Raw genomic sequence first — 9,512 nt, forward strand, 5'->3', positions numbered from 1 at the left:
TTATTTTTTTCATTCCGTATAAGTATTTAAACCCTGCTTGCGCAACGCAATACGTTATTATTGAACTGTATTTGTTTACGCGTTACGTTTTGTGGTGTTATCACAAAGTTTAAAACTGGAAAATGTAAATATTATTCATGACGTATTAACACATAATCATTAGTTTGATATGAACAATTAAGTATCATAATTCATTAAAGGAAAACTCTACACAGTTTATTTATATCCAACAGAGATATAATGCAATCACTCTGTATACATATAAACAATACACATGTAAATACATTCGTTGCAACAGTTTGTTTACAGGTAATTTTTGATATATATTGATATTACGAATTCTCCTGTGTTCATTACATTAAATATATGCATGTAATATAAACACATTTATTAAGGTCCTGAAGAAAAAAATATGCTTTGACATTAAAATCAAATTGTTATCACACATTGCCTCACATGGACACCTATTTTCATGGATTTTAACGTTAAGTTGATACATGAATTCATATAATTATATGTTCATCGAAATAAGATAAGTGGTAACGACATCATTTGATGATTATCCTCTTATAACGTATATAGTTTTCATAGACGCAATTTCGGCGGCTATGTGGTTCAATATGCTTATTTTTCTTTATTATAAAACCGATATCATATTGTGATATTTCGAATATATTTCGAATATGATTTTATTTTTGACCTTTTTTAAGACCTTGTTATTGTGATATTGTGTGAAATTTTCTCTGTTGATCTCCGCATATATTGTATGATTTACAGGTTGGTCAAAGAAGAAAAAATTAGAGTCTTGATCGACAACATCATGGCCGCCAACGGGAGGTAACTCAAATTATGTAAATGGAAAACAATTTATATATACATTAACATTTTCATTGACACACGACCCCAGCATCCTCGCAGTGATCACACACTCCCTGACAAAATCCTTGGAATGGACACAGTGCCAGATAGCTATCATCTCCGCTGTAATGGACGAATCCATTAGTATTGGCCCCGTTCCTCTGCCGAAGTAAGCACTCGATTTGGCTCTCACAGATCTAGAATTTAAATATATTACATGATAATGTATACAAAATGATACTTAAAAGTGCATTTTAAAGATTGGCATTTAAAGCGTTCTAACCTACATCATTTTATGAGCCGGTCCTATAATATCGAGGTAGTTTAATTATTTTGTCGAAAATTCCATCAATATTTCAGATATATCAGAAATATTTCCAGAAACTAATGTTATTGTGAGTTCCTCTATTATATACCTCAGTGATGTTCACCGTGTCTCTGTTTACTATGTCTAAAATATCCAGATGGCAAATGTCAATTTTAGCGCATGATACTATACGTAAACAGAAATACCGAGTACCTTGATACCTTAGAACCCGCGATATGATAGGCAACAAGTATATATTGTGTATGCTCTTCACACAAAAGCATTCCACACAGGCGGTCTGATTATTACAAATGCTTATTTTGGTACATCTTTACATTAGTAGTACTCATTAGTTTTTGTTCATTATTTTTTTTTAATTTCCTTTTGCAGTTTTTAGATATGCGCATAAAAATCTGGGCAGTTAAGCCATGTTTATTACATTTATTACATAGAGAAAAGGACAACCTGCAAATGTTTCTTCAGTATCAACAAAGTGATACAGATACAGTGATATGTATTCAATCAAACAATTCATTTACAAACATTTGATTTTACATTTTCTGAAATTTCTTGCCCCCCCCCCCCACTTATGTTAATGAACTCCACTGCCTTCCAACGAGCATCCAATAATGATGATTTAACTGGAACATCATCGTATAGGTTCCAATTAAAGGTTCCTTCACCGTTTTAATGTTAGATTGTAATTCGAACATCTCTAAACCTAAATGGTCTTATAATTTGAGTTGAATGTATAATGGTTATTGCAAAAAATTGCTTACCACATATTACATAATAGATGCATTAAGATTTTATCTAGACACCCTCTTGCCCCATTGTTATGTCTATGTAAATCCGTGCTTAATCTAATGATACCTATGAAAAATACTCTATTGTTTGATTTTCTATCAATCTCTAAAATACTATTTCTTTCCTTGGCTTCTTAGCTTGAAAATCATCTATACATTCAAATCGATGAGTGTTGATACTCACAACAAATGACTCTAACGTCTTCATTGTGTCCGCAATTGTCTTGTCCAAATCCGTTATGACGACATTGAACTTTCGTCACCGGTGTAGACGATATTGTCAAGTACAATATCACCCGAGCCCCTACCAAAAGCTGCAACACTTTTAAATGTCGCACGAGACCTGTAGTTGTAATGTTTATATTACAATTATGATATTTTTAACATTATACTTATATCTTACATTTACATTAATAAAAAACAATTTTGACAGGAATCTTAACGGTTAATAAATTAAATTCAGAAGGATATTTTAAAATATAATTATGATTTGATATATGTAGAAAAATCAATAATTAAAAAAAAATTAAACAGCATCATAAGTTTACTGTACGTTTGAAATCCTAATTGGCGGCAGACAACTTGTGCGCTTTGATCGGTGGAGGAATTATCACATACGGTTCCTCAACTGCCTTGGTACTTCATCTTTAAACGTCCCTCCCAGTATAATTTCCATTTGTAAGTCAAATGCCTGCAATGTAAAGAAAGAAAATTTATCTGATGTCTATTTTCCAACAACAAAAAAGGAATAAAAGATGTAGATAAAAATATTCCATATACCTATACTTAGGGCCCACGAACGTTGATGACTGTACAACTTGATCTCTGAATGATTTTTCAACTTACTTGTTATAAGCTCAATTTCTAAATTATGTTCCAGTGTAGTTACTCTACTCTCGGTCTCGTGGAGCAGGGTAGAAAACGAAGAATACCGAGAGGACAGGGTTGAAATATGGCTAGTGGAAAACTGCTGGTTCTGAGATACCACTGTTTGCAAGGAATCTACACTGTTTTTTGCACTACTTACGTCTTGTGTGAGAGCGGTAAGCTTCGAAGATAAGGTTGAATATTGATTTCTGAGCGTTGACACCTGCTGTTGTTCATTTGATTCCGTTCCATGGATTGCACTGAGTTTCGTTTGGACTTCCTGTAAATCGTTAGAAAGCGTCAGAAGCTTATGTTGATTTTCGGGGCCAAAAGAAGCTAGAGAATGGTTAACAAACAACAAATACTGTTCGATGGATGCAATGCGATTCAATGATGGTTGCAGTCCTAAAACTGTGGCATTAAGAAATTCTAGTTTTCTCATTAGATCAACTTCCACATGCTGTTGACCAGTAACAGAAGTAGTAAGAATTTGAATCGAATTTGCCATGCTGTTTATTTTTAAAGCAAGGTCAGTGGTATTAACAATGCCAGATAAACGTTGGTATTCGTCCATTATACGTTAAACGAAGGTTCGAAGAACAGCGAGTTCATTCCTAAGAGCTTCTGTTGAAGGCGATTGTCTGGAATAGTTCAGAAGCTGTTGAATCAAAGCAGATTGTGATTCAAGAGTCTTGTTTTGAAGCTGAATCTGAACTTGAAGATTGTCGACTCGTCGGGACAAATGGTCTTTATTGTCGTTTCCTAATCCTGAGTGCAAATCGTTTGAATTCAAAAGAAAACTGTGCACAAGTGGTTGACATATCAATGCTACAACAAACAACACGTTATAAAAGGCCATTGCAAAATATACATGTAACTTCCTTTAATGGACGCAGGGTTTATACTGAAAAATTATCCTATATCATGACCGGTTCAATGAAGGGTTAAGACAAAAACCAGCGGTAAACCTTGTTTTTTGTTAACTTGAATTGTTTTATCTGCGCAATAGACCAACCTGGTCACGTTTAACCGCTGTGAAAATAGCTGTATAACCACGCTCCCTGTTATTCAAAATTTGATAAGAATGTTTTTTAATGTATACAAAAAGAGGTCACGCTGGCTTTATTTAGGATCTCTTGACTCGGTTACTACGCAGAATTATTGACTAATAAAAAGTGTTTTTTTTTTTTACTAAACTTACTAAGCTTTAGATTTTAAAGTCATAAAAGTACGACATCAAACACAACAATTATTCTTTCCCAGGAAACGCTTTTCAGTGTTCAACATTTTTGAAAAAATAAATAAAAAGTTTTCATAATATATCCTTTACATAGGCGTCGGAAAGGGGGGGGGGGCTAGGGGGGCCCACTTTTTTGCTAAGTTAAACCTAACCATTAGGCACATAGCAGAATAGAGGGTTCAGCCCCTCACTTTTTTTCGCAGGAAAGATAATCGTTCCGTAATGTACGTGTGAAAGATTGAGAAGTTGGAGTCAAAGGCATATTAGCCCCCCCCCCCCCCCCCCCCCCCCACGGATTAGGATTTTAGGATTTTCATGAATTTGGGAATTAGGTTTTTTTCTCTCAATATTTCTGAGGATCAGTCTAGCCCCCCCCCCCCCCCCCACTTTCAATTTGCTTCCGGCACCAGTGTTTTATACATGCACGAGCATAACTTGACAATAATCAAACTTCCTAAAGGAAAGATAAATTAAGATATCTTTGTATTGTCTATTTCAGTTGGTTAATTACTTATCCATACGAAAATGAAACTATGTTACGCAGGGGCCAGATATTGGCGACAAAAAGGGCACGGAATACAAAAAAATATTATAAAACGTGTCAAATACTTATTTCATTTCATTGATCATAAAAAGGTTAATAAATACGATTAAATGAATAATTGACAACATGTTTTGCTAATCAAATATAAGGAAACTCACACTTAACAATTAAAACACATCGAACATTAAGCTATGTGCGAAACACTAGAAAATGACATTAACATCTAAATTTACAATCTGTAAAAAAAGTCGCTGTGCGAAATTTTACACATCTTTACAAACAAAACAGGTAGGTACTTATTTTTACCTCGGTTAAAAAGTTACATATTAAATGATATATAAGATACATGTATCACTATTTATTATCTCTTTTAAAATCTCGTATGAAATCATCAAGGTGTACGACCTCGAATCGTCGTTTGGCTCAGATTATGTTATTTTTGAAATCTCTGTATGAGACAATGTTCGTTAGAACTGACACATGCACGTCTAAAAATATCTATCCAATGAATCAAAAGATCACAAAGGTGTGTCATTTAAACATGATTTAGACTCTTCAAATCTTTTAACCGTGATTATTTCTCTCCCTTTCTCTCTCTCTCTCTCTCTCTCTCTCTCTCTCTCTCTCTCTCTCTCTCTCTCTCTCTCTCTTTCATACGTCCGAAAAAAATAACATTCCTCTGACCTAATAACCAAGTTTAAAAAACCGCAACACGTCCGAACAAATAACTAATTCGTCCTAGCAAATAAGAGGTATTTATTTTTCGCCGTAAAAAAAAATTCATGCTACGTTTTTATTTAATTTATTATAAAAGTACAACATTGATCAACAATACCGTGAGTATCATCCATTAATGATAAAACAATTTAAACAAAACAAACAAAGCAAAGTAGTGACATGTTGTTTCAACATTTCAATGTCCCTTTTACCTTCTCAATTTTAGCCACGTGTATTAAACGTCTCTGATTTAAATGTCACGTAACACAATACAATTTGCAATGAAACTGCGTTATTATGTACTGTTTTATTTCATTGAACTAACCTTTTAGCAACTAACACTGTTGTGTACAGAATGATAGCCATCGCAACAGAAAAAAAGTTCAGGAATAAATAACACACCACAAAGTTCTTTAAGAGGTACTTTACGAACGTCCGTGTAAAATAACTACTTCAATCCTCAAAGGATTCGTCTCAGCTATCCGTATAGATCTGACAATGACTTCTTTAAACAGACCTTGAGTTCCTCTTCATTTATACATCACATATCACACATCACACCAGCATCCTTCTCGTGGTCACAATTATGGACTCCGTACCCAGTAAAGGAACAATTCGCAAGAGATGTCTCGTGACCTTCACACTGAACGTCATTCATCCAGATTGGTCCACTTCCCATTTCGAAAACGCCAATCGCAGCCATTGACGTCCTGATACAAAATTGAAAAATGAGACATTTTGCAACTCTTTTATTGGTAAACAAAACGAAATCTATACAGGTTTTATCACCTTCACCCTCCTTGAAAAATTGGAGTGAATTTACTTGTGCAATACAGTAGGGTAATCCTCGCTCCCACAAAAAGAAGAGTCTTCATTCCGTGCATGAGATTTTTTAAAGATCATGTATGTACTGTTTAAAGTATCGCACTCAACAAAGAAAATATATAAAGGATGGTCTTGTTATTAATATAGATTCATAAACAATTATTTAGGATAAAAGCAATTTTGAATCGACTAAATATTTCGTATTTAGTTGTGTGAACACATTTAACATTTATTTATACATGTAAGAAATGTTTTCTTTTGAAATGCAAAGAAATGACATGGAGATGCTTACACAGGATGTTGTACTTGTTTGTGTTATACATATTGACAGAAATTTGTTTGGTAGCTTGCCTTTTACAAAGTTAAAGCAAACGGGGGAATTACATGAATATATTATATACTTATAATTGTTCTCAACTGAATAGTTCTCATATCAAGTTTTTTATAATTATATATGTAAAATACGTATTCATACACTATATTCGTTGTTCTGGTAGGTTCGCTTTGTTAATCAAAATACAAAAAGTATCATTCAAAATGGTTAACTTGGTTTTGATACCCAATTATTTTCCCTTTGAGCTTTCTGAAGATTTGGAAACAAGTTTTAAGTTTCGCTCAACATAAGAAAATTGTAAAAGCAAAAATGGTTTTAACAATTACATACCCCGAATATCCCAACATTCTGCAGACAACCTGGGCATCGTTTTCATCCCACTGGTCACTGCAGACGGTCCCCCAGGTGTTGTTGTAAAATACCTCAACACGTCCTTCTCCAGAATGTCCCCGTCAGCCAGCCTTATGCCTTTTAAATATAAATGCTAGTGCGTGTCATAAACTAAGTATAATTGTTGAGTTTTTTATGTTCTTCGTGGAATTAGGCGTAATTACAGGATTTTTTCTAAAATCATCAACTTTTATAAAACAAATGTGCATAACATATCTTATTAAGTTTTTATTAGAACAATTAGCAGATATAGATTAATCTTGATTTTGCAAATTAATTGGATCAACTTCATTTCAATCTTTTTCGAACATAATGAAACAAGATATTTCTTTTGATAATAATTTCCTTGTAATAAGAAAAAGAAAGATTTGTAATATGTAAATGTATTAAATTTTAAATTATTTTTTTCAGGCAATAAGTCTTCACGTGCACTACTGGCTAATATACTTGCGTACTTCATGGTTGCATTTAACTCAGCTTTTTCATAATCAACTTAGCTTTTTATATTCTTTTTTAAAAATAAAATGAGGAGTTTGGAAATCAGTTGATTAAAATGACAGTTTTTATGTGTCTTGTCCCCTCCATATCCCCTGCAGCACATACAGCAATTAATAACCAAACATTCGCTTACGGTGCGTGCGTATGATAAGAAATTCCTTTTTCATGTAATTTAAAACTGAATGTTGATATGGTCTTATAACCAGTGCAAATTGATTTCGAAAATCAAATTTTCTATTTTATTAAATTCTAGAGACTCGAAGTTTAACTCTATTATCTTTTTATTAGGTTAAAAACGAGTGTGAGAATTTGATACAAGAACTGAATAGGTATCCAAACTGTTCAAAGAATTCATTTTTAGACAACAAATTCATCAAACTTGTCCAATGGAGTTTTCAAAAGACATCACATGCGCAATGAATAATTTTACCAAGTGATGTCATTGCGAGTTACTTCCAAAGTAATATATTTTCTAAAATCACAGCCGGGTCGCTTTCAGCGACATTTATATTTCCAAATAGGTATACTCTTCTAAAGAAATATCATTTGTCAAAAAAATATGATTATATCTGCATTTACTACCTTGGAATTAAACGTTTTAATTTACACGTTAACTAGTTCGGACTTCACAAATTTTGTTGTTTTTTAAAGATACATACCCTAAGGTTGCGGGGTGAGTTCGGTGAAGTAGGTCCATCCTGCTTCACTAGTTGTTGCATCGGAGAGATCACATGAACTGTAGAGGCGGCAGATCCCTGATAGAGAGTTAAAATTAAAGCAATGGCATCTATTGTCACACAAACTGGCACACCTTATGATAGATCCAACGCGTCTGCTTTCCAACAGAGTGTGTATTAGAAGTTTATTGCTAAGTTCTTGCTTTGCCTTAAAATGACGGGTTATGAAGGCTTTTGACAATGACAAAAATAGGAACAGAAAATAAACTCGATGATTTTTAAATAACATTATTATTTTTCGGCTTTGAAAATCGAATTTGATTTATAGTACCCGATAAGGTTTATAATTGCATCAAAACTATCTAATTATTAGAAAGTGTTTCATTTGCATCTAATGTATCTACACGAAAGATGTGAATGTATCAAACAAACCTACTACGTTGTATAAAATGGCGTAACACATCTTTGACAAGTTTTCTGATTGGACAGTTATTCAAATACTCATTTAAGCATGCGTACTAAGAGTGTTACGCAATTTTTGCTTCATGCATAGAATAACAAGGTTCACGATTTATGCGTGCGTAAATATAGTTCTGTTATTAACTGTACACTATTCACGGGCGTGTAAACCTGCTCATAACTCTTGTCTACATATCATTTAACAAACGGATAGCATTTCCTATTTTTATTATACTTAGAGTAACACTTTGCTGTAGTGATATTATTTTGACATCTTAATGTTGGTAAGGACAAATCATTATTATGTATCTATGGTCAACGCCCCTGTATAGCAGGAAAAGAACAATACCACATATACCAACATCCAAATAAATTAAATACGAAATATTTCGCAGCTGTTATCCAACTTTAAAGGAGGATGGATGGTTAACTAATCAACCATCAAGTTTGCTTAAAAATGTAAGATTTGTTTATATATAAACTATTATTTAGTAAAGAAAAATTCATACATTTCACATTTTTAATTATGGTATTTGTCTTAAAACATTTTTATAAAGAGTTCTTCTTCTGACGGATATCAATACTGTCAAAAATGGTCATGACCATCAAACACTTTTAAAACATTAAATGATAAATTTCAGCAATGTTATCATTATTGAAACAACAATTAAACTGCTACTGTTCCAAATTCATGTACATGTTTATATACTATCCTTTTTGCTTTGCCTCAATTAAATGTTCTACTTAAATTGGTTTTAGTTGATGTTGAACAGCAACTGATTGCGAGTCTTAGCTTAAGAAAGCCATTAGATATTTTTCTATTTTAAACAAATGATGATTATCTGAAATATTGGTGCTTAGATACCTTTCTAACTCTGTCTTGACATTAGCTCAGCCTTGAACATTTTTGAAAATGATATGCTCAGATCTAACAAAATCCAAATTACATGCCAAATAGAGAAAACCATTAGCTAATCAGTCTTTGTGTTT

General features: G+C 33.0%; 2 pseudogenes; both read right to left on the reverse strand.

The window, feature by feature from the left end:
• Window positions 1-194: 194 nt before the first annotated feature.
• LOC128185168 (uncharacterized) lies at window positions 195-3,697 on the reverse strand (annotated as a pseudogene).
• Window positions 3,698-5,392: 1,695 nt separating this feature from the next.
• On the reverse strand, window positions 5,393-8,356 carry LOC128184065 (galectin-3-binding protein A-like; annotated as a pseudogene).
• Window positions 8,357-9,512: the final 1,156 nt, after the last annotated feature.

Source organism: Crassostrea angulata, chromosome 5 (genome assembly GCF_025612915.1).
Source record: "Crassostrea angulata isolate pt1a10 chromosome 5, ASM2561291v2, whole genome shotgun sequence".
Taxonomy (NCBI): domain Eukaryota; kingdom Metazoa; phylum Mollusca; class Bivalvia; order Ostreida; family Ostreidae; genus Magallana; species Magallana angulata.